This window comes from Grampus griseus, assembly GCF_964374135.1.
Source record: "Grampus griseus genome assembly, chromosome: 2".
Taxonomy (NCBI): domain Eukaryota; kingdom Metazoa; phylum Chordata; class Mammalia; order Artiodactyla; family Delphinidae; genus Grampus; species Grampus griseus.
The window spans coordinates 120961889-120987403 of NC_139018.1; the positions used below are offsets into that span (position 1 = coordinate 120961889).

Genomic DNA, 25515 nt, shown 5'->3' on the forward strand with positions numbered 1-25515 from the left:
TTCCAGTGTCTTCCTGTCGATGATTGTCCAGCAGCTAGTTGTGATTCTGGTGTTCTCGCAAGAGGGAGTGAGAGCACGTCCTTCTACTCTGCCATCTTGGTTCCTCCCCCTCTCATTTTGATATTTAATGGGTTCCTTCAAACTGATAGTTTGGAGAAGACTTGGGCAAAATTGTGTCTGTCATTTTCTTAAATCAGTGCAGTTCCTTGGAAAGGTGTATGAGCGTGTCCTTCAAATGGTTTTTAGTGAATTGAATATATGCCTACAAGGTATTATCTAAAAAAAAATACAATTAGAAGTTGTAGTGTCCTAGTCCATGGCTACACCTTTGACTTAATCAAGAATGAGCATTTTACATACTTCTTACATTTATGATTTATTTAAATGTAAATGAATGTTTCCTTCAATGTAGCCCCTGTAGAAGGAGATGCAGTTATTCTAAGAAAGCTATTAAAATATCAAATAGTTTCGGACTCCTGTTAGGATTAAAGCCCGATTATTTGAAAATTTTTGGTAGAGATATTCTTCTTTTCAGAATGAGTTTATTTATTAGGACTGGCAGGTGTACCTCAAAGCAGGGTCTCATGATGGATGTTGATGGCTCACAAATGAGATGGAGATGGATTTTCTGTTTTTATTTTTGTTTTGGATGCTTATAATCTGACACTGGAGAAAAATAAAAATTCCCGTGTCCTAAGCAACTTAAAACAGTTCTGTACTGACTATTTTCAAAGACAGCCTTAATGAGGTAATGAACTTTTTGGTATGTTAGTTTGAAAAAATTATAGCTTATATATTAGTAAATGAAACATTTTATGGGTCTTAAAAATCAGTTGGTCCAAAACTTTAAAACTTGAGAAAACATTAAAAAACTATTTTACAAGGTTTTTTTTTTTAATCCAAAAACATTACTCTTAGATTTTTTTCATTAAATGTTGTAGCTATTCAGCAAATTATGACTGAATCGTTTAGAACAATATTTTATATTTGCCTAAAATATCTGGAGATTGAGGATCAACAGAATTCCTTGATGGCAACTAAAGAATAACAGGCATGTTGATAAAAAAACAGACAAAGCCCAGAGAATCCCGATATTTGCAGACATTCAAGTGCTTCTGGCTAGTCTTCAGGGGCACATTCTATAGACAAAATTGCATGCAGCATAGATATTTAGAAATAGGAGAATATCTCCGAATCAGGCTTATCCTCTGTATTAGTGGTCTTGTGTTTTTAAGTTTCAGAGTGAATGGAAACTGCACCAGAGGCTTTTCTCTGGAAGTCTTTATACCCGGGAGCAGTCTGTACTGACATCTGGTCTCAGGAATGAGAGGCATTGAAGGCAGCTCTCTGTCCAGGAGTTGGACTGATACCCAGCTGCAGGAAGGTCCCCCTTACCTCCTTTCTTTCCCTTGGAGGGCGTCAGGCCAGTTGGACCCCTCCTCCTGTTCCATGTATGGAACAATTAATGTGATGGCCATTGCCCAGGACGCTTCTTTGTCAATAACAATTGGGCATGCATTAGAGCAACAGTGTGCAGATGGCACCTTCATTGTCGATGACAGGAAAAATTATAGGCAGTGGATTAAATTAAAAACTGAAAGGGAATGAATACTCATGACAGGAAATGTGTTTCCTTTCCAGTGGTGGTTTGCATCTGCAGGGAGCAGCTGGTCATTGATGTGTCATCACAAACCAGCTTTCCACCGGCTCCCTCCATTTTTTTTTCAGATGTCACTTTAAAAGCACACAGGGGCTTCCCTGGTGGCGCAGTGGTTGAGAGTCCGCGTGCCGATGCAGGGGACACGGGTTCGTGCCCGGGTCTGGGAGGATCCCACATGCGGCGGAGCGACTGGGCCCATGAGCCATGGCTGCTGGGCCTGTGCGTCCGGAGCCTGTGCTCCGCAACGGGAGAGGCCACAGCAGTGAGAGGCCCACGTACCACACACACACACAAAAGCACACAGAATTAGACAGAAATACTTTTAAAGAGCTTGAAACTTAATCTCAAATAGAGGAAGGGAATAGTACGATGGGATATGTGATGTGGCTTTCTCTGGATTGGAAAGATTGCACCTATTTCAGAAAGGCTGCTCTTTTGGAGGAAAATGAGACTCTTTCTGAGTTTATCTTCATCGTTGTAGGAAATCTGGAAAGGGTGGTGGGTGTCGACCTGATCTCGGAGAGGCAGCATTGAGCGGTGGTGTGAAGAGAGATCTTAGTTCCCTGCCCAGGAATTGAACCTGGGTAGCCTGGATGAAAACCAGGAATCCTAGCCACCAGACCAGCAAGGGCTAGAGGTTAGAAGCTATTTTTTTCCCCTGGCTCTTGCCCCCAGTGAAAAATGCATTTCTCAGGGAGGCAAAAACTGTAAAAGCAGCTACAAAGTTTATTAGTAGAGACACAGCACGATGGGAGAGCACACAGAGAAACAGTTTGTTTAGTGAAGATAGGAGCAAGGCAGAGAGAGAGAAAGGGTGTGGGCGTCCTCCTTAATGAGGAGGAGCTGAGGAGGAGCACAGTGAAGAGGTGGTTAAATCATTCATATAGGGCAGTTCTTCAGGTCCTTGTTTACCTTTGGCCAATTATCTGGTTTCTTTTTCCACACTTGACCTGCCCTAGGGCCCTCCCCAACATGCGTGGGAAACTTTTTTCCCAGATGGATTCCAGCCCAGAGGCCTGTGTCGCTGCTGCCTTAGCATCACATATTATGGGGCGGTGCCTCCTTCCTGTTTGACCCCAAGGAGCCTTTCTGCCCATGTGTAGTGTCTCCTTTGCTCCAAGGAAGGGAAATATATGACCTATTGATCCTTTACTCAAACAAGGTTTAGCCCCTGTCTGTTCCTGCCATGACTTATCTTAAGGTGTCTGCAGGAGATAAAGCCTGGCTAGCTACCCTGTTTCTGTTGTTACTTTCATTTCGGAGAGCAAACAGGAGGCTGGTTGTAAATATCTAACCTGGAGCCCACCTATCTGCTGTCTCAGGAAATGCAAACAGGAGGCTAATTGTAAGTATCTGGCCTGAAGCCCACTTTTTTCTGGCCAGAAGAAATGTAAATAGGAGGCCAGTTGTAAATGCCTAGCCTGGAGCCCATCCATCTCCTGCCTCAGACCTGGGCTGGGGGGTGTTCAGGGCCTGTTTCCCCTGCTAATAGGTAGATTTTTAGGTGTATATCAGTGTCTGTATTTGAAAAGCGCCCTAAAATGGCATCATTTCTATGCGTGTAAATTTAAAGTTTTCAGACACTTTCACACACCTAATTTTTGTCTCTTCTTTGATCCTATGAATGAGGTGTTATATTATTAGGACCATTCTTGTATAGGCAGAGAAGATTTTGGGACTTGAACCCAGGCATTCTTCATATTTTTTGTTTGGGGATATTTTTGTTTGTTTTTTAATTTTTAAATATGTTATACAGTATTCAAGATAGCCAAATAGATGACCAATGAGATTTTATTATTATTTTGAATAATTTTGGGGGGTATTTGATGTGTCTTATTTCCTTCCAGTTATTTTTGTTTCTGATGCTCAGATTATCAAGGTGACTCCTGTCCTTTTGGTAGGGTCATTATGATCCTTGATAGCTGCTCTGCTTTCTAGAACAAAATAAAATGAGGTGTCCCAAGGCTGTCTTGTACCTCCCACGCCAGACCTGAATCTGATTTTATCAAGAAGCCTGTCAATGGGAAACTAGTTGGAAACCACGGATTGACAGCAGGCATTGGAATAAATTCTGACCTGAGCCTAGTAAGTATCTCAGAAAGAGATAACTGAGCAAATGGGAAGTAAAAATATAAATAAATGATCTTTTTAAAGAAGCTTCTAGAGTTCAAGGAAGACATGAAAACTTGATGTAAAAGACCCACTGAGCACTTCAATTTCAGCGCACCAAGGATAAGGGAAAAAAATCTTAAATTCATCCAGAACAGAGGGAAATCATTCGCCAAAGAATAATTGCCAAACTGGGTTTTGAGAAGACAGTAGGCTAGAATGTCAGAAATTGATAATTATCCCCAAATTTCTACAAAGCCAAGTAGAAAAATAAAATTTTCAAATATGCAAGGATCCATCCACATTTTACCACCCACAGATTATCTGAAAGCATTGCTAGATAATGTATTCCAGTTATGCAAAAACCAAAACAAACCCTAAACAAAGTAGGTGGGGTGTAAGAAAAACTAGTCAGAGGTCAGAAAAAAAATTCCATCAAGCTTAATTGTGTCAAACAACAACCATCCCTGAAATGTTAATAGCAATCTGTAACCCAAATATGTGTATTTCTCTCTCTCTCTCTGTATATATATAAATGAAAATATGTTTTCAGAATTTTTAAATAACCACTATATGAGCAGAAAGATGTTCTAACATTTTGAAATCTTGAGGGGAAACTGGAACAAAGAAACTTGAACATTCCAGTAATATTTAGAAATGGTTTTAAGAAGTACAACGAAATACTGTGGGAAAACAGCAGCACATGATGACAGAACAAGCCCAGTCTCATCCATAATCACTCTATTGTGAAATGGGTAGACACACTTATTTAAAACCAGCAGCCCCAGGTTCACTTTTAAAAAGTTCCAGATGTGTGCCACTTTCAAGAGAAGGACTTAAAAGTACTCAGAAAGGCAAAAATACGTAGACAGACAGACATACACACAGACAGTGAGTTTGGTAACACTGCAGTGAGCCTTGTCAAATGTACTGTTATTCACCTTATTCTGTTGATTGCACACCCACATTGGTGCAGTTTATGGGAGCTGTAATAGTGGGGCCACCAGGTGCTGAGAAATTGTAGATGGTTTACAGACTGTTGAGAGCTCACCAGACCCCCACATCAGGATCATGCGGTGGGTGGACTGCAGGAGCTCCATCCTTCCCCCACCCCAGACAGGAAGTCAGGTAGTGGCAGGAGAAGAGGGAGGAATATGGTCCAGGCACTTTCCCTGCCGGCAGGGAGCAGCCTGAGATGGCTCAAAGACTAGTTTAAAGGGTACTTTCTATAAAGAGATTTCCCAATCCCTGCCAATCAGAATTAATCTTTTTTACTCCTGTGATGTCAAAACACTTTACTTATTGACAGGTTGCTACTAGGAAGATTGAGAGAGAAACACAAGATTTGGAATCATAAGAACAGAGTTTCAAACTGGATCCAACCCTCCGTAATTGTGTGAGCTCAGGAACCCCGCCACATCTCTTGGGTTCTGCCCCTTAAATTATACTGCTTCCTGTGATAACATCACAGTGCTGTTGTGGGTAGTGATACTTTTTTAAAAAGTTGTATTTTTGTTAATATGATTCTTGTACATAGGTTAAACACTGAAATAGTTATACAAGACCTATTTATACGTCTCTTTCTGTTTACATTTTCCAGAAGCATCTGATTCCAGTTCTGGGTGTTTCTTTGAGATTTGCATCTGTGTCTCTAAATAAAATGCTTATAACAACTACTGCTTTTTGGTTTAAAGTTGTGGTCAATATCTAAGGACTTCCCAATACTGAAGGTGAGGATTTAGTTGTCCTTTCACCCCCCCCCCGCCACCACCAGATAAGTAATATACTTCCTTTTTTCATTCCTTATCCTCCCAATGAAGTTATATTATCATTTTTGGTTAAATTAATTTACAGTGTATATATTAAAATTGTTATGAAATCACTGTTCACACGAGCCAAGTAGTGGGCTATGATTGCATTTATCTTGTCGTATTACTTTTTATTTTTCTTCAGGGTTAATGCTATTTTCTTTTCCTAGTTGTTGAATTTTTCATATAACAATCATTGTTTCATCCCTAAACTTTCAAGTAGAAGTGTAAGTTGCTCTCCTTGGTTCAGACACATGTGGTTCTGTATCATCCACATTTTTAGTGACCTTATCTTTAGAAGCATTTGTCTTCGTGCTTGTAACTAAATTGGCAAACGTTGAACTGGTATTTTCCTTCACTATCGGGTTCTGTCAACAAATCTCAGACACCAACTGGTGTCTTACAGTTCAGTCCAATTCTGACCCTGACTACTCTGTTGGCATCAGACCCCACAAAGTAAAGGGCATGATTCCCAACGAGGTGCTCTTGCTTCAGACACCAGCTGCAAGTGGGGTCTTCAGGCTGTCTGCACGTCTGTCTGGCTGACTGCAAATTTGGGACTTCCCTAAATCCCAGTTTTTGATAATTCACTAGACTGACTCACACAACTCAGGAAAATGCTGTGCTTACAATGATCATTTTATTATGAAGGATGCAAATGAGCAGCCAGGTGAAGAGTATGTAGGGCAAGGTCGAGGAGGTCTCGGAGAACAGGAGCTGGTTTGTGCCACCCTCCTGGTATATGGTGCCACCCTTCCAGCCAGGAAGCTCTCCCAAGAGCTAATATAAACAAACAGAGTCAAAAATATAAGCAAGGCATAAAAGGGCTTTGAAGAAACAGACAGTACAGGGAGCTGATGAAAACTTCCAAAACTTAAAAAAAATAACTTCAGAAATGTAAGAGAAGCAGTTGCATCAATGTGAAAAGAACAAGGTGTATCAGGACGCAGATACTACCAAAAAGGAGCAGTCAGAGTGCAAAACAGAGTTCTTGGAAATTGGAACATTGGAAGGTAGAAGACAAAGAAACAACAAAATTCCAAGGAAAGAATTCTTTAGCTTATCCCCAACCAAACTAATCATCAAGTAGAAGGGACGAAGATAAAGCCACATAAAACCTGGAAAACATATTCTTCTATGCTCCCTTTCTCAGACTGCTCCTGATGGACACCATCCACCAGAATGAGGACATACATCTTGAAAGGAAATCACATGGGTCCCTGAAAAGGATATACCTGGAGAAAAGCAACAGGAGTTCTCTGCTTGAGTTGTGGTATAATAAAATATAAAAAAAACTGTAAAATATTATATATATATATTTTTTCCTTTGTCCCAAGTTCCTGACATAACACAAAGCTTCAGAAATGCTTGGAATTTCCTGATAGGAATGTCTTCATTATGCTAATAAGGTAACTTATGATGGGTTTTCCTGAATAGCTTCAGGATGGATGCTTTCATCAAAAAAACCCTAGAGGAGGTTAGAGGGCTGGAACTTTCAACTCAGCCTTCAGTGAGAGGAGGCAGTGCTGGAAATGGAGCCCAATAATGTGGCCAATAATCTAATCAACCGTGTTTACAAAAGAGAATTTCAATAAAAACTGTAGCTGGCAAAATTTGGGAAATAACTTCTGAAGTTATGTATTTTCTTTAAGTTTTGGAAGTTTTCATTTGCTCCCTGTTGTCTGTTTCCTGTTTTTTATGTTAGAGGCTTTCTCATAATGCTAGGTGATCCCTTGATTGGAGCTGTGTGTGTGTGTGTGTCCATGTCCATGAGGGTCTCAGAGAGAGTGGTAGTGTGGGCTTCACTATAGCATGATCTGGCTGGGAAGGTATCAGTATTATTTTGGAGACCTTAGTATGATTAGATCTTTTCTTTTAGGCTGATCAGTTTGCCCAGAGAAAATTTTTCTAGTTTGCCACCGGGGCAACCTGAGCCTGGCAATTGGAGTTCTGAGAGCCAAGAGGAGGCAGGGGCTGGAGGAGTTGGGTATTCTTAACCCCACCTCTATTTGTAGTGTGTTACTTCCGTTGTAGCTCTGCCTGTGTCTGGTGTACAGAATCCCCTGGTCTGTCTTCTCCAGAGAGTAAGATTCTAATATCCTGCCAGGCAGGGAGGAGCAGCTGCCACTCATGCATATGAGTATATTGGGGCATTTGAATGATTCTTATAAAGACTTGATGTCAGCCCTCCTGTTTTAACCTCATCTGCACTTCTGCTTTCATGGTTACCTGCTCCCTCCAACTTGTGAGCTGTTCTGGGCTTCATCTCAGTCTCCTCCGCGTGGACTTAGATCTGTACTTGGAAGACTCCGTCAGTCATCATTTCTTGTCCATTTACTTTTCAGATTCCAAGTTGTTTATGTTGTCTCCTTTCATGTTTGTTTTGGTAAGTTTGAAATTATTCCTTAACGCATTTCTTTGTCACGCACGTTTTTTTGAATTTTGGGAAGAAGAGGATGTATGCTTATGCCCAAATCACATTTTTAATAGGAATCCTCTGAATAGTGATTCTTAACCAGGACTCTGTACCAGAACCCCATGAAAAGCTTTGTCAAATATGACTGCTTGAGGGATGGAAGTGAAAATGGTGGGGTAAGGACCCCTAGAAATTCTCTCCTTCACAAAATCAAGGAGAAAACTTTTGTCAAAAATTTCCCAAACTTTTCCAAAACTTTGGAAATTAACCAAACGTATGCAGAAATCCAGGGGAACATTAATTCAAGAAAATTAGCTGACCTTTGGTAAGAACAGTGAGCTTTGTAACTTGCCCTCTATTCCATCCAGGGTACCAGCCACCACAGGGAAAAGAACTCATTGCCAGAGAAGAGTTTTCTTTGATCTGTATGATGCATCATTAGAAAACCCCACTTGCAAGGCTGTCTTTAACAGACCTAATCCAGTCCATAAAGCTTCTTCTAGTCCATAAAGCTTTTCCTGGGAGCATCTGTTGAATTTTTTCCCCACTCTGTCTCCCATTTCCATATTTCTTCTGTGTGACCATAATTTTTCTGTTTTCTCTTTTTTCTCTTTAACTTTTGACCCCCTTCACCCATTTCTTCCACCTCCCACCCTCCCTATCAGGTTTTTGTTTTGTTTTTTTAGATTCCACAGGTAAGAGAGATCATACACAGTATTTGTCTTTCTGTATCTGACTTATTTCACTTAGCATAATGCCGTTGAGGTTCATCCACATTGTCACAAATGGTAAGATTTCATTCTTTTTTATGATTGATATATGTATATATATAGTGAAATATACATATCACAATTTCTTTACTCATTCATCCATCAATGGATAGTTCAATTGCTTCCATATCTTGGCTGTTATAAACAATGCTACAGTGAACATGGGGATGCATATATCTTTGAGTTAGTGTTTTTGTTTTCTTTGGGTAAATACCCAGAAGTGGAATTTCAAATGGTAGTTCTATTTTTAGTTTTTTGAATAATCTCCATGCTGTTTTCCATAGTGGCTGTACCAATTTACATTCTTACCAACTGTGTACAAGAGCTCCCTTCTGTTCATCCTTGCCACTACTTGCTATTTCTTGCTTTTTTGATGATAGCCATTCTAACAGGTATGACGTGATATCTTATTGTGGTTTTGATTTGCATTTCCCTGATGATTAGTGATGGCACCTTTTCATGTACCTGTTGGCCATCTCTATGTCTTCTTTGGAAAAATGTGTATTTAGACCTCTGCCCACTTTTTAATTGGTGATGTATATATATTTGCTATTGTGTTGTACGTTTTTCGTGTTGAAAATTTACTTTTCCATTTTGAAAAGTAATTGCTTAAGCTTGGAGCTGCCTGAGGCAATGGATGACACTTGGGGAAAAAAGATTAAAAGGAAAAGTTGGGGAATTAGATGCCCATAGCGACTTTGAAAAAATCTCCAGAAAGCATGTGTAGGCTATGCACATGTTCAGGAAAAGACCTGAGAAGACCCTCACTTCTCACCTCTGATTGACCTTGAGGCCGCACACAAGCAAGAAGTAAATGCTAAAGCAATGTAGTCAACTGCCTGGCTGAGTGCTGAGGATGTGCCCCAGCACACACAGAAAATCCCATTGACAAAGACTGGGAGCCTTGTTGGTTCCAGGCATTTAAGGAAATTTCTGCTCATTCCATCATTATCTGAAAACTAAGCTAATCAAACAGAGACTTCAGTGGCCACACACAACAAAGAATACTCTTTACAGAATTAATTCAGAAAAATGACTACATAAATAAACAACAACAAGATCAAACCTAGGTGGAGAGAGAATATGATTTCCAGAGTTGTCATGTTATAGAATTATAAATGTCCATTTTCAGCAAAAATATATAACACATGCAGTGAAAGAAGAGTTTGATCCATACACAGAAATAAACAATAGAAACTATCCTGAGGAAGCCCACACATTGGATTTATTAGACAAAGACTTTAAATCAGCTATTTTATATCTTTTCAATGAATTAAAGGAGATCATCTATAAAGAACCAAAGGAAAGTTCAAGAATGATGTCTCATCAAATACAGAATATCAATAATGAGATATAAATTATAAAAAAGATATATATTCTGGCATAGAAAATTCCAAAAACTGAAAGGAAAACTCACTAGAGTGTTTCAACAGCAGATTTGAGTAGGTGGAAGAATGAAACTGGGAACTTGATCAATCAATGGGATTATCCAGTCTGAAGAACTTAAAAAAAAAGAATGAAGAAAAAGAAATCTCAGGGACCTGTTAGACACCAACAAATGCAAAATGGGAGTTCTAGACGGAGCGGAAAGAAAGGTGAAGAAAGAATATTTGAAGATATAATGGTTGGAAACTACCAAATTTGATGAAAAACATTAACCTACACATCCAGAGTGCTCAGTGAACTACAAGTAGGATAAACTCCAAGAGATCCACATACAGATGCTCATAATTAAACTGTTGGAAGACAAGTACAGAGAGAATCTTGAAAATAGTAGGGGAGAACTGACTCATCCCATTCAAAGAATCCTCAATCAGATTAACAGCTGATCTGTGAACAGAAGCAATGAAGGATAGAAGGCAGTGGGATGACATATTCAAAATGCTGAAAGAAAAGACTTTCAACCAAGAATTCTATGTCTAGCAAAACTACCTTTTAAAAATGAAGGATGAATTAATACACAGTCAGCCCTCTGTATCTGTGGGTTTCACATCTGCAGATTCAACCATCCTCAGATTGAAAACCTCAGGTTGAAAATGAGATTGAAAATCTGAAATAAAATTTCAGAGAGTTCCAAAAAGCAAAACTTGAATTTTCTACATGCTGGCAACTATTTATATAGCATTTACATTGTATTTACAAACATCTGCATAGTGTTTATGTTATATTAGATATTATAAGTATTCTAGCGATGAATTAAAGTATCTGGGAAGATGTATGTAGGTTATATGCAAATACTACACCATTTTTTATAAGAGACTTGAGCATCCTTGGATTTTGGTATCTGAGGGTGGTCCTAGAACCAGTTCCCCTGGATATCAAAGGACAACTGCATTCTCAAATTTTAAAACTCTGAGAGAATTCACGTCATATGTCATCAGGTAAATGCAAATTAAAACAACAGTGAGATACCAATAACACCTATGAAAATGGCCAAAATCCAGAACACCTACAACACCAAATACTGGCAAGGATGCGCCAACAGGAACTCTTATTCATTGCTGGTGGGAATGCAAAATGCTACAACCACTCTGGAAGACAGTTTGGTGATTTCTTATGGAACTAAACATACTCTTACCATAACATCCAGCAATCCCACTCCTTGGCATTAACTCAAAAGAATTGAAAACTTAGGTTCATACAAAAACTTGCACACAGGTGTTTAAAGCAGCCTCATTTAGTATTACTGACAAAATTTGGAAACAACCAAAATGTCCTTCAGTCAATGAATAGATAAACTGTGGTACATCCAGTCACTGGAATGTTATTCATCACCAAACAGAAATGAGCCATTAAGCCATGAAAAGGCATAGGAACCTTACATACATATTACTAAGTGAAACGTCAATCTGAAAAGTCTTCATACTGAATGATTCCAACCATATGACTTTCTGGAAAAGGCAAAACTGTAGAGATAATAATATCAGTGGTTTCCAAGAGTCAGGGGAGGGAGTGATGAATAGGCAGAGCACAGAGACTTTTTAGGGCAGTGAAACTACTCTGAATGATACTTAAATGATAGATATGTGTCATTATACATTTGTCCAAACTCATAGAATATACAACGCCAAGAGTGAACCGTAATGTAAACTATGGACTTTGGTTGGTAATGATGTGTCTATGTAGGTTCATCGGTTGTAATGATTCTAGCACTTAGGTGGGGGGGGGGGCGGTGTTGATAATGAGGGAGGCTATGTGTGTGGGGGCAGGTAAATCGCTGTACCTTCCCTTCAGTTTTGCCGTGAATCTAAAACTGCTCTAAAAAATAAAGTAAAAAAAAGCTGAGATAACTCTTGCTAGTAAACTTACTGTACAAGAAATACTAAAGGGAGTTCTTTAGGTGAAATGAAAGGTCAGTAGACAGTAACTTGTATCCGCATGAATAATAAAGAGCACCAGTAAGGTAACTACTTAGGTAAATATAAAAGACAATATAAATCTTTGTTTTGTTTATCACTTTTTTTCTTCCTATTTGACTTGAAAGGCAACCGAGTAAAGCAATAACTATAAATACGTGTTGATGTGCATACCATATACAAAGTTTGTGTGGTATAAAGAAAGAGGGGAGAGAAAGCAGAACTATAGAGGAGCAGAGTTTTTGTGTAATATTTATTTAAGTTAATGTCAATCCAAACAGGATTGTAATAAATTGTTAATTGTAATCCCCAGGAAAAATAGCTCAAAAAATATATGGTAAATGAAATGACGAGATTAAAACGGTAGTCTAGAAGGTTTTTTTTTTTTTTTTTTTTTTGCAGTACACGGGCCTCTCAATGTTGTGGCCTCTCCTGTCGCGGAGCACAGGCTCCGGACGCGCAGGCTCAGCGGCCATGGCTCATGGGCCAAGCCGCTCCGCGGCATGTGGGATCTTCCCGGACCAGGGCATGAACCCGTGTCCCCTGCGTCGTCAGGCGGACTCTCAACCACTGCGCCACCAGGGGAAGACCTGGAAGGTTTTGATTTAACACATCAGAAGGCAACAAGAGAGGGATTCAGGTAGAGGGAGCCACATAAGACATTGAAACAAATAGCAAAATGTGAACATAAATCCTCCTTTTATCAGAAATTACATTAAATTTAAATAAACATTCCAATTGAAAGACAGAGATTGACAGAATGGGTTAAAAAAAACGATCTGACTATATATCTCTACAGGAGTTACTCTTTAGATTCCAAGATGTAAATACACTACCATTTGAATTTCTTTTGCCCTATAGATAAGGTATTGTCTTTCTCTTGCTGTTTCAAAGATGTTTTCATTGTTTTTAGCTTCTGGAAGTTTGACTCTGATGTATCTTGGTAGGGATTTCTTTTTTTTTTTTTGGTAGGGATTTCTTTAGATTTATCTTCTTTGGGGTTTGCTCACTTCTTGAATCTATAGATTGTGTCTCTTATCAAATTTGGGAAGTGTCAGCCATTATTTCTTCATGTACTTTTTTAGTTTCACCTTCTTTTTCATCTAAGACTCCAATTATACAATTATTAGATATTTTAGTCCCATAGGTCCCTGAAACTATGTTAATTTTTTAGTTTTTTTCTCTGTTTTTCAAATTGGGTAATTTCTATTGTTCTATCTCCCAGTTCACTCATTCTTTGACCATTCTGCTGTTGAGTCCCTCCATTCAGTTATTTAGGTTATTTTGTTTTTCAGTTCTAAAATTTCCATTTGATTCTCCTGTATATCTTCTATTTCTCTGCTGAGACTTCCTATTTTTTCATTTATTTCTATTATGTTTGCAGTTGCTATTTGGAGCATTTTTTGATGTCTGCTTTCAAATCTCTATCGATAATTCTAACGTCTCTTGGTCGTCATCTTGTTGACATCCATTGATTGTCTTTTTTTTTTTTAATTCAGTTTTAGATCTTCCTGGCTCTTTTTCTGGTAAGTGATTTTCAGTAGGAACCTAAACACCATACTTATTTTGTTATGAGACTCTGGGTCTTATTTAAAATCTCTGTTTAAATAGGTGGGACCTTGGGAAACTCCTCCTGAGGGCAGAGGGGTAGGTGAGACTTATGGCATGAGGTTAGTCAGGGAAGGTTAGGGAAGGTAAGGTAAGGGCAGGTAAGAAGAGGTAGAGAATGACTCATTCTGGTACTCCATGAAAGTTCTTGAACTAGATTATAAGATGTCAAGAGGGTACTTCCTTCCCCAGGAATCTCTCCTTATTTCATAACCTAAGCCTCTCTAATAACCTGTATCTATGGAATCCAGGTTAGGGCAAATGCATTACTTCATTAAACTGAACAGAAACTGGTGGTTGTTCTAGATGATAATGAATATAAAAGTAGGTGCAGATTAATTTTGATCTACAAGTGAGACTGTGATCGTCTGTAGTCTGGGGTGAGGAGGTGGGGGGTTGTGGGATAGAAATTCAGCTGTAGCTGTTGTGTAGATATAAGCGCAGGCATCCCCTACATTGCATACTTTCTTCCTGTCTCCCAGCCCCCCCAGAGTTTATAATGAAATATTGTCCCTGACATGTTAAGTGGCTCACACTTAACCAAAGGAATGACTTGAGAACTTTATGTAAACTATTAAATCACCTGAATTATGAAAAAGTTCCCGAAGTAATTCCCTTCCTGATTTGGTGATAGGAACATTTTTCTTGGTAATTGTCATGTGCTTTATGGCCTGAGTCACTTCATTGTACTTCTCAGAAGCAAAGAGGTCTGTGAATAGTCTGAATTTGGGTTATTTAGCTCCTCATTGCTCCCTGTAAAACAGGAATCCGGATATGCTCTGGATTAGATGGGAAATGGACTTTGGGGCTGGGGAAGGTAGAGGTGTCGAATTTTCCTTTCTGAGTGTTAGAACTCTATGGTGATTAATTGTTGGTGAATTGCCAAATTATTTCTGGGCACCAGTAATTTATTAGCTTCCTACAAGTCTCTAAAAGATAGAGTCTAATGATCCCTAGGGGACTCGTTATTTATAGATTTTACAGAAAAAAAGGATTCTATAAACCCATTTAGGAAGCACAGGCTTAGTCAGATTCTCCAGGACCTCTTAGAGCCCTTGTGATAAATGGTGTGAGCTAGGAATCTGAGAGAGGACATGGTAGGTGCTTTCTCTTTGTTGATGTGTATTGTTTGGGCAGTACTCTTAGCCCAACAGGTTTCCAAGGTGACCCTGTCCTGATTTGACAAGGGGAGGACTTTATTTTTTTTTAATTTTATTTTATTGAAGTATAGTTGATTTACAGGGTTGTGTTGTGTTAATTTCTCCTGTACAGCAAAGTGATTGTTATAAATATATACTTCTTTTTCATATTCCTTTCCATTATGGCATATTACAGGATATTGAATATAGTTCCCTGTGCTATATGGTAGGTCCTTGTTATCTATTTTATATATAGTAGTTTGTATCTGTTAACCCAAATTTCCCAATTTATCCCCCATCCCTGCTATCCCCTTTGATAACCATAAGTTTGTTTTCTGTCTGTGAGTCTGTTTCTGCTTTGTAAATAAGTTCATTTGTATCCTATTTTAGATTCCAGATATAAGTGATATCATATGGTATTTGTCTTTCTCTTTCTGACTTCACTTAGTAGATTTGGTTTTTTAAATACATATTTTATTTTAGGACAGTTTTAGATTTAGGGAAAATTTGCAAAGATTTACTCATTTGCCCCACACCCAGTTTCCCCGGTTATTATCATCGTACATTTGTATGCTACCTTTTATTATAATTAATGAACATATATTGATTATTTTAACTCAAGTCCATGCTTTATTAGGATTTTCTTGATTTTTTACTTATTGTCATTTTTCTGTCCTAGGATCCCATCCGGGTACCACATTCCATTTAGTCATCTCTTTAGGCTCCTCTTGGTTGTGACAGTTTCTCAGACTTTCCTTGTTTTTGATGACTTTGACAGTTTTGAAGAGTGCTGGTCAGGCATTTTGTAGAATGTCCCTCCGTTGGAATTTGTTGGATGTTTTCCTCATAGTTAGACTGAGGTAATATGTTTCGGGGAGGAGGACCACAGAGCTAAAAGTACCATCCTCATCCTGTCATATCAAGGGCATATATCGTCAGTATGATTTGTCATTGTTGATGTTGACCTTCATCTTATGACTTTAGGTAGGTCAGGCCTCTCCACTGTACAGTTACGTTTTCCCCCCCACCCGTCTATACTGTAGTTTTTGCAAGGAAGTCACTCTGTGCAGCCCACATTTAAGTAGTGGGGAGGTAAGCTCCATCTCCTTAAAAAGTGGAGTATCTACATAAATTATTTGGAGTTCCTCTGCATGAGAGATTTGTCTGTTCTCTCCCTTTTATTTATTCAATTATTTATTTATGGCAGTGTGGACTCACGGATATTTATCTTATACTCTGGTTATACTTCAATACTACTTTATGGATTTTTGTTTCTCAAATTGTTCCAGCTTTGGCCACCTGGGTACTTGTTCTGTTTGTTCCTGTGACCCTTTGATGTACCCTCATCGTTGTGAATTTATGTATTTATTTTTTGACCACTTTCTTACTTTCTGGCACTCAAAGATGCTCCAGGTCATCTGTTTATTTCCTGCCCAACACCTGGAGTCAGCTGTTTCTGAAGGACACCTGATTCTTTTTACTGGAGAATGATTAGGAAACAAAATCTCGGTGCTTGGTGTGTGTGTTCATTGCTCCTGGGGCATGTTTCTAGGCCCTCTAAATTGACGGAGTAAGGGACAGGTGTATGTATACAGTATGTATACGAATGCATGTATATGCACATATCTATGGTATTTCTATATATAACACTGGAATCTATATTAAGCTAAATGTGAATTTTGCCTTATGTCTCCAACTCTAATCCATTACCATATAGGTAATTCTAACCTCCTCCCACCCCAGTGGTGAGAAATCTGACTCCCACGATCTTCCACCCACTTACGTAATTGTTCAATTCCAGTATACATGCAGTGGTTTTAGAATTGTTAGGCCAGACCTCTGTGGAGAACAGCTTCATCATCTAGAGTGCAGTGCTAGTGTACGGTGCCTTACAGACTCCCTTATTTTGGAATTTACTTAGGTCAGCACCCTTTTCCTCCAACTCCGTCAGGGAGGTTCATACTTTTGTGATGTATTTAGATCCATTTCTCACATTTTGCATTCCATCCTGGAGCCTCTGACTTCCTAAATGATCTTCTTTTAAATTTGCATACATTAAGGTTTACTCTTTGTGCTCTACAGTTATATGGGTTTTGACAAATGCTTTATGTCTTGTGTTCACTATTGCAATATCATACAAAATTGTTTCCCTGCTCTAAAAATCCCCTGTGCTCCATCTATTCATCCTTATAACCTCACACACAGCACAACTGATCCATCTGTTTACCATCCCTAGTTCTGCAGTGTCTTATAATTGAAATCATACGGTATGTTGCCTTTTCAGCCTGGCTTCTTTCACTTAGCAGTATATGTTTAAGGTTTATCTATATGTTTCGTGGTTTGATAGCTTATTTCATTTTATCCCTGAATAGTAGTAGTTCATCATAGGGAATGTAACGCAGTTTATCCATTCATCTACTGTAGGACATCTTGGTTGCTTCCAGGTTTTGCCAGTTATGAATAACCTGGCCATAAACATTAACACGAAGGCTTTTGTGTGGATAAAAATTTTCAAACCTTTGCGTAAATATCTAGGAGTGCATTTATCGGGTAGTCTGGTGATACTATGTTTAGTTTTATGAGAGACTGCCAAACCGTCTTCCAGACTGGCACACCATTTTGCATTCCCACCAGCAGTAAATGAGAGTTCTTACTGCTCCACATCCTCTCAGCAATTGGTATTGTCAGTTTTTTAGATATTAATCATTCTAATAGGTGTGTGGCAGTATCTCGCTGTTTTAATTTGTAATTCCTTAATGACATGTTGAGCATCTTTTTGTATGCTTTTTTACCATCTGTGTATCTTTGTTGTTCAGGTGTCTGTTCACATCTTTTGCCTATTTTTTAGTTAGGTTGTTTGTTTTCTTCATGTTGACTTTTCTTCCAATATTTCAGATCCAAGTCCTTTATCAGAGATGTTATTTTGAGAAACCATCTCCCAGTCTGTGGTTTGTTTTTTCATTCTGGTAACTGTCTTTCACAGAGCAGTTTTTAAGTTTAATAAAATCCAACCTAGCAATTTTAATGACTTTATTTTTTGCGTGGATCATCGTCCCTTTGGCATTGTATCCAAAAGCTCATCACCAAGCCTCAGATCACACATACGTTATCCTATGTTTTCTTCTAGTTTTACATTTAGTCTTATGATCCATTTTGATTTTATTTCTGTGATAGGTATTAGGTCCATGTCTATTTTTCTAGCTATTTATCCTGCTTGGTGTTCCCTCACTTTCCGGGATATGTGATTTGTGTCTGTCATTAATTTTGGAAAGTTCTCAGCCATTATTACTTCAATTATTCATCTGCTCTGCTCCTTTTTATTTTGGTAACACAACTATATAGAGTTATACATTTTGAAATCATCCCAGAGTTATTAGATGGTCTATTTTTTTCATTCTTTTTCCTTTTTTGCATTTCAGTTTCAAAAGTTTCTATGACATATTTTCAAGCATATTTTCTGCCAGTGAAGGGGCTTCCTAGTGTGTGGAAACTTTTCCTCCTTCACAGCTCCCTCCTAGAGGTGCAGGTCCTGTCCATATTCTTTTGTCTCTGTTTTTCCTTTTTTCTTTTGCCCTACCCAGGTACACAGGGAGTTTCTTGCCTTTTGGGAAGTCTGAGGTCTTCTGCCAGCGTTCAGTAGGTGTTCTGTAGGAGTTGTTCCACATGTAGATGTATTTTTGATATATTTGTGGGGAAGAAGATGATCTCCACTTCTTACTCCTCCGCCATCTTGAAGGTTCCCCCTACCCATCTGTTCTTGCATGTTGTTTATTTCTCCTTTAGAGCCCTTTAACATATTGATCATATTATCTTAAATTTAGTGTTTGATAATTTCAACATCTGTGTCATATTACAGTCTTTTTCTGATGCTTGCTTTGTCTCTTCATACTTTTTTTCTTGTCTTTTAGTTGCCTTGTAGTGTTCTGTTATAAATCAGAAATATCCTATAAGGTAATAGAAATTGAAATAAATACACCTTTAATGTGAGAATTTATGTTATTTTGGCTAGTAGTTGGGCTGTAATGTTTGCTGTAGCTTTCTGTGCCAGAGGTTTCAGATTCTTCTAGTGTCTGTTTTTGTCTCCCCTCTTGATTTTGGTCTTCGCTCAGTACCCCTCCTCAGAGAGAGTCTGCAGTTTTTTCAGTGGTTCCCACTGCCCTTATTCTGGAGTGTTAGTGTGGTGGGATGATGTGGGGGAGGGGAAATGTTCTATAGGTTCTGTAGTGTTAGGGTTAAACCTCAGCCTTTCAGTGGGCCTGTCTGTGCTCCTGGGCTGTGGCCTTTACAAGTGTTTCCCTCCTATGATGGCTTTCGTCCCCTCCTTCGCATGGGATAGAAAGGCTCCAGGGCACTGGTGTGGGAGGAATGGTGGAGATCAAGCTCTGGAAAGGTTGGAGAGTACCCTTTGCTATGGAGAAGGCTTTGGGTGGCCTGTTTCCTAAGTGTTACTCCTTCCATTCCTGTGCCAGAGTTACAAGGGGATCTTTCTTGCATATTTACCTTGAGAACTTGGTGGGGCTCCTGGAGATGAAATCCATGAGAGTGTAGGGTGTCCCCAAGGTTGTGGCTCCCTGGAGGTTTCTTATTCTCACTCAAGTTTATCCTCAGCAAACAGAGACTCATCAAAATGACCATGTGGGTGTTACTGCAAGTTTATGGCTCTAGTAGCCTCTGCCCCCGGTAAGCAGATCTTGTCTATGACTCTGTGAATTCGCCTGTTTTCAGATTTCAGTGTGGCACTTTACACTGCAACATCAAGCTCTCATGGGTCCAACCAAAGTCACTGATTTTCAGTATGTTCAGGTTTTTTTTTTTCTTGCTATAAGAGCTTAATTGTAAGCTCTTTACATATAGGAGCTGAAAAAAATGATTAAACTTTGATTTGTTTTTGAGTCATATTTATCTTCTTGAGTAACTTGTTGAGCTTCCTTAAACTGAGGGTTAGTTCAGCAATTCTGGAAATTTCAGTCATTATTTCTTTAAATTTTCTCCTTCTGAAGCTTTTTTATTTTATTTTTTTAAAGGTTATTTATTTATTTTTGGCTGTGTTGGGTCTTCTTTGCTGCCCGTGGGCTTTCTCTAGTTGCGGCGAGTGGGGGCTACTCTTCACTGTGGTGAGGGGGCTGCTTATTGCAGTGCCTTCTCTTGTTGTGGAGCATGGGCTCTAGGCACGTGGGCTTCAGTAGTTGTGGCACGTGGGCTCAGTAGTTGTAGCTTGCAGGCTCTAGAGCACAGGCTCAGTAGTTGTGGCTCATAGGCTTAGTTGCTCTGTGGCATGTGGGATCTTCCTGGACCAGGGATCGAACCCATGTCCCCTGCACTGGCAGGCAGATTCTTATTCACTGCACCACCAGTGCCCCTGACAGTGTTCTTTTTGGTTTCTTTGTTTTTGAAGATTTTGTTTTTGAAGATTTCTCTTCCATTTTTGTGAGCTTCCATTTGCATTTAAGAAGATATTTCTGTGATTTTCTCCAGCATTTCTAGGTGTTTGGTAGCAGGACAGTGTTCAGGTCATGGATTTTACTGTTTTGCTAGAACCAGAAGTGTGTCTCCTATGCATGGTCCCAGGACACTTTCTGTTTCCCACGTGCATGTTCTCCATTTCAGCTCAAGTTGTGCCCTCCTTGTGGCACTTCTGTGTCCACGTCCCTAATTGACTTAATCTCTTTGTGTTTTTCCTCTACATACTGTGGTTATCTCATGCCTTGCCTTCATGCCAGTAACTCAGTTTTCAGCTGGGTCTGTTTTGTTCCTTTCTGGCTCTAAGTTATTAGCCATGTAACCGTATTGTTTTGGTTCTCAGTTCATTTGTTTAGCTCTGCAGTCTCCCTTTTATTTCATTCGGTATTTTATAATCTCATATTTGAAATCATGTTTAATTTGATCCAAGGCTTTATTGAGTTATATAGTAGAAAGAATTCATGGGAAGCATGCTTGTCTTAATTGGGCTTTTTTCCAGATTATATTTTGTATTTTAGTTGTGTTTATCTGCTTGCCTTCCTTTCTTCCTTGCATTTTAAATTATTTATGTATTCATTCATTCATTCATTGCCAAACTATGTTTGTGAATCTGTCATTCCAATTTTTTCATCTTGCCCATGCCTTATGAGGGTGTGTCTACTCATAGTTTTTAATTTTCTGTGCTATAATTTTTTTCATATATATTCTTTCCTTTTATGTGATCTTTATTTTTGCTTAATTTATTAAACCAATTAATCTACATTGCTTGTAGAAATATTATAAATGTCAAATAACAAAAAAAGAAAACATTACTGCTTTCACTTCCAGCTCCTGCCTTCTTTCATGTATCTCATCCCTTTCCCTTCCCTTCGACCTTTTGAACCCACCTTGGCACCAGTTCCACACCGAGGGTTGTGTTGAGATCCCCTATCGCTAGCTCCTGTCTTCAGAGGACCTCGTTTTGATGGGACTTCCCACAGCCAGGTTCCCAAGAGAGTTTGTTGGAGAAGCCTGGTGCTGAAGCTCCAGCACTGGTTTCCATGACCCAGGCATTTGTAGAGTCCAGCTCTTGCGTGCAGTTGCTTACCTTGAGTCCTGCCAGAGATAACTTGTTATGTGTGCTGTGTTTGTGAAGGGGATGCTTAGACACTGATTCAGTCAGGATGATGGCTTCAGAATAAAGGGAAATTTATTGTTTCTGTCCAGAGAGAGTTCAGATGAAGCTTGAGTGTTGGTTTACCAGTGTGACTGGAGTCCACCTCTTTCCCCCTCTCTCCTACATCCATAATCCCCCGGCCCCTCCACCCTTCCTCCACTTTCCAGCGCTGCTGACTCAAGATAGAGTCTCTTCTCTGGTTCTGCTCTCATGATCCATGCCCCAGGCTTCGTTCTTCCAGATTTGGGTCCTCTTGGGGGAGACAGGGAGGCTCTTCCTCTAACAGAAGTGGAAAGAAGCCCTTTCAGTCCTAGTAAAAAGTGCACTCTCGAACCCCTTGCCCCTCCCTGGGGAGGCTGGGGCAGACTTTTCACACTGTACTTCCAAAACACAGACTCTGAGCAACCCCCAAATGAGAACAGAGATGGGGCTGGGCCCCTGGGTCCAAGAACCAGGAACGCCTTGTCTTAGGAACACCAAGCCTGCACCAGTGGCTCTCAAACTTCTAAGCTTCTGGACCCCTCTACTCTCATAACAGTTATTGCAGATCCCTGTCCCCCCCCCAAGTTTTTTTTACATGGGTTACATCTATCAATATTTATTACCATGTTTGAAATAAAAACTAAGAAAACATTTTCAAGTCCATGAATTCATTCGAAATAATAACCCCGTGCCTTGTTACCATAACTAATACTTTAAGAAAAACAACTATATTTTCCCAGGAAAAACACATTTAGTGAGAAAAGTAGCACTGTTTTATATTTTTGCAAATCTCCTTAATGCCCAGCTTCATAGAAGACAGCTGGATTCTCTGATCCACTTCTGCGGTCAGTCTGCTGCATCGTATGTCACGTGGTCTCTGCAAAGCTCTACCAACCGTTCATGAGTAAATGAGGGTGAAATAGGCTAATAACTTCTCATGATTGTGAAAAAGGTGTGGCTTCACTGATCCTCTGGAAGCATCTCAGAAACTCAGAGGTTCCCAGCCTGTAGTTTGAGAATGTCTGTGCTGTACAGATGCCAAAGGGAATCATTTTCTGTGACCATCACCAAAGTGTTTCCTTAGGACATTGGGAGCAGAGTCACCTGGCAGCTGAAACACTGGTGTTGAGCTATGAGATGAGAATAATAATAGTACTGACTTCGCTGTGTGGTTGTCACAAGACTGTAATGAATTTGAAAAAAAAGTGTGTGTGTGTGTGTGTGTGTGTATCACATTCAGAAGACTGCAAACTCTATTTAAGGTTTAGCTGTGTTATTTTCAAATATCATTTACTGTTATCCTCTGTAGTGAAAATCATGGGTTGGTTCACCTTTTGCCCATTTTTCTGTTGGATTGTCTGCCTTTTTCTTATTGACTTTTAGGCATTTATTTCTTATGCTGGATATGAGTCTTCTCTCAGCCCTAATATCTCGCTGACTCAGGGAAAATCACAGCCTCTCAATTTATTTTTCTGCCACCGTGGGTGGCAGGGTGGCGGGGACGAGGCTGGGAAGCTGTGGCAGGGGCACTGGGTGCGTGGGATCTGGCTCTGCAGACCTTGCAGGCCCTGGTCACCTGGCTTTGCCCTCAGGGGGCCAGCCCAGGGGTGGACCAGAAGGGTGGCCATCCTCTGTGCTTACAACTCAGGAACTGGTCGATAGGTCCCCTCTTTTTTTAAATGGAAAATAGATTTATTAAGCATTAAATAATGTTCAGCTAACTTGTTATCCTTGTGGATACATGTTAGGTCCCTTCTAAAGCAGCTGGACAATTGGCAGGAAGGTTCCTCCTTAGGTTGAATTGCACTCTCCTGTCCGAGGCCACAGGTCTGCCCAGGTTGCTGGCTCCCTCCCGGAGCCCCTGGGCTTGTGCAGGAGGAAGGAGGAGGGCATGGGGCAGGGCAGGCACTTGGGGGTTGAGTGGGGAGCAAGATCTAGAAGGGTAGGGGTGCACACAGTGGGCGTGAGGGGTTGTGGCTTTGGTGTTGCAGGGTCATAGGAAGTAAAGGTGATGTCTTTTCCTCAGGATCCCATCCCCATCACTCTGGTGAAGTCCTTCTTCCTGTCATCCTCTGAAGGGGCTCTGTTCCTGTCCTCTGTGACTTGTCACCATTTGTAATTATAGGTGTGTCATTGTCGAATTATGTTATCCCACCCTCCACCCATATTTTATATTCCATGAGCTCAGGGACCGTGTCTGTTCAGTTCCCACTGTGCATGTCAGGCTGGCATAATGCCCCAAACAGGAAGTGCTCCAGAAATATTTGTCAAATGAGTGAATGAATGAATACGCAAATGAACACTTGGCTGGACTGTGGGTTGTACAAAGGGCTGTGTGCTGCCCTAAGGACTTGAGACTGGATTGTTTGAACAGTACAGCTGGAGGAGGGCAGAGAGCCTGTCTGGAACTGAGCAGAGTTCAGACCCTGTGAGGGCCCTGCCTTCCATCAGCTCAGCTGCTGTAGCCAAAGTACCATAGACTGAGTGGCTTAATGACACACATTTATTTCTCACAATTCTGGAGGCTGGGGAGTACAGGATCAAGGTACCTGCAGCTTTGATGTCTGGTGAGAGCCTGCTTCCTGGTTCACAGATGGCTGTTTTCTGACTGGGTCTTCACATTGCAGAAGGCGTGAGGGAGCCCTCTGGGGTCCCTTTATTAAGGACAATAATCCTGGTCATGAGGGTGAACCCACCCTCATGACCTAAACACCTTCCAAAGGCCCCATCTCCTAATACCATCCCCATGCAGGGTAGGTTTCAACATAGGAAATTTGGGCAACACAGACATTCAGTCTTTGCGGGGAAGGACATTCTTCACAGGGGGGTGGGAAGGAGGTGGGACACCTTGTCACCATGCAGACTGAGAGCTGAGACTCAGCCAGTGGGTGGCCCTGGGATGGGGGTGGTGTGAGGGGCCCACCTTGGGAACACAGACAGTAGCCTCTCTGCTCTGCTGGTCCTGCAGGGTTTTCCCGCATCTCCGTGGAGGCTCCCCCACCCGCATTGCTGCTCCTTCCGTTGGAGGCTGGCTGCTGCTTTGCGTTGATTACAGTTTGAAATGCCTGCTCAGTCCCATGCTGCCACACACCACAGAAATCTCATTTCCCTCTAATGAGGTTTCAGCTAACATGTTGGAAAGAAGAAAGCCTTTTAATTAGATTGGTCGTAATTGAGCTCCCAAACCACAGAAGCCTTTCTCTCAGAAGATAAAGACATGGATGCAATTAAAAGAAAGCCACGTGAATGGAACACTGGCTAATTTTAAGTTGATTAAAAACAACTCCTTAATAAGTTGAGGCAAGGGACATATGTCCTATAAGAGTTTATCAGTGCTTTCAAATAGTACTGGAGACTGGACTGGAACTAGAGCCCTCTTGCAATTCAGATGCATGTCTCTGTCAGCGACTGTTATCTCTGCACAGAGGATGGAGAGAGGTTAGCTCCACAGCTTTTTCTACCAAAACCCCTGGCATGTGTTATTTTGAAAAAGGGGATGTATTTTTCTTGTACAAAATTGGCAGCTTCTTCTGGACACAGCCCCTAGCCTTGGACCCTTGGGACTTGGTCCCCTGTCTTTTCCTAGGCAGCCTGATCCCCTCTGTGAGATTTACACCCACCTTCCTGCCTCCAACTCTCACCTCTCAGAGGCACCCAGGGTGAGCTACTGGGACAGGGGCATTGATGCATCAAAGAATCTCTGCCAGCTTCTTACGCATTCAGCACATTGGTATTTGAAGGAGAAGCAGCATCCATTTCTCACTTGTGTCCCTGCCCTGAGACCATGCCCCAGTAGATGGTGTTCTTTCTGCCACTGGGTCTGTTTTTGTGACTGCCATCAGGGAGCCAGGCCAGGTAGTTCCTGCTGGAGGGGCTTATGGCCTCAGCCTCTGGGTATCTCAGCATTAATAAGTACTTTCTCCTGGAGAGGGTGAAAATTGCTAATTTACAGAGTCTTTTAGGTGGGAATTGAACACGAAATAGTGAACAGCAGTCTCAGCAGAACTATTGCATGAAATGGGCTTGTTTGTCTCCGTGTGTAGCGTGGCTT

At 40.5% G+C, this 25515-nt stretch overlaps 1 protein-coding gene across 1 annotated transcript in view; it reads left to right on the forward strand.

Annotated features, from left to right (window-relative positions):
• Positions 1 to 25515, forward strand: part of CHRNA7 (cholinergic receptor nicotinic alpha 7 subunit) — a gene marked incomplete at both ends in the record, with an annotated part of 127445 nt that overhangs the window by 17387 nt on the left and 84543 nt on the right. The window lies entirely within an intron of this gene.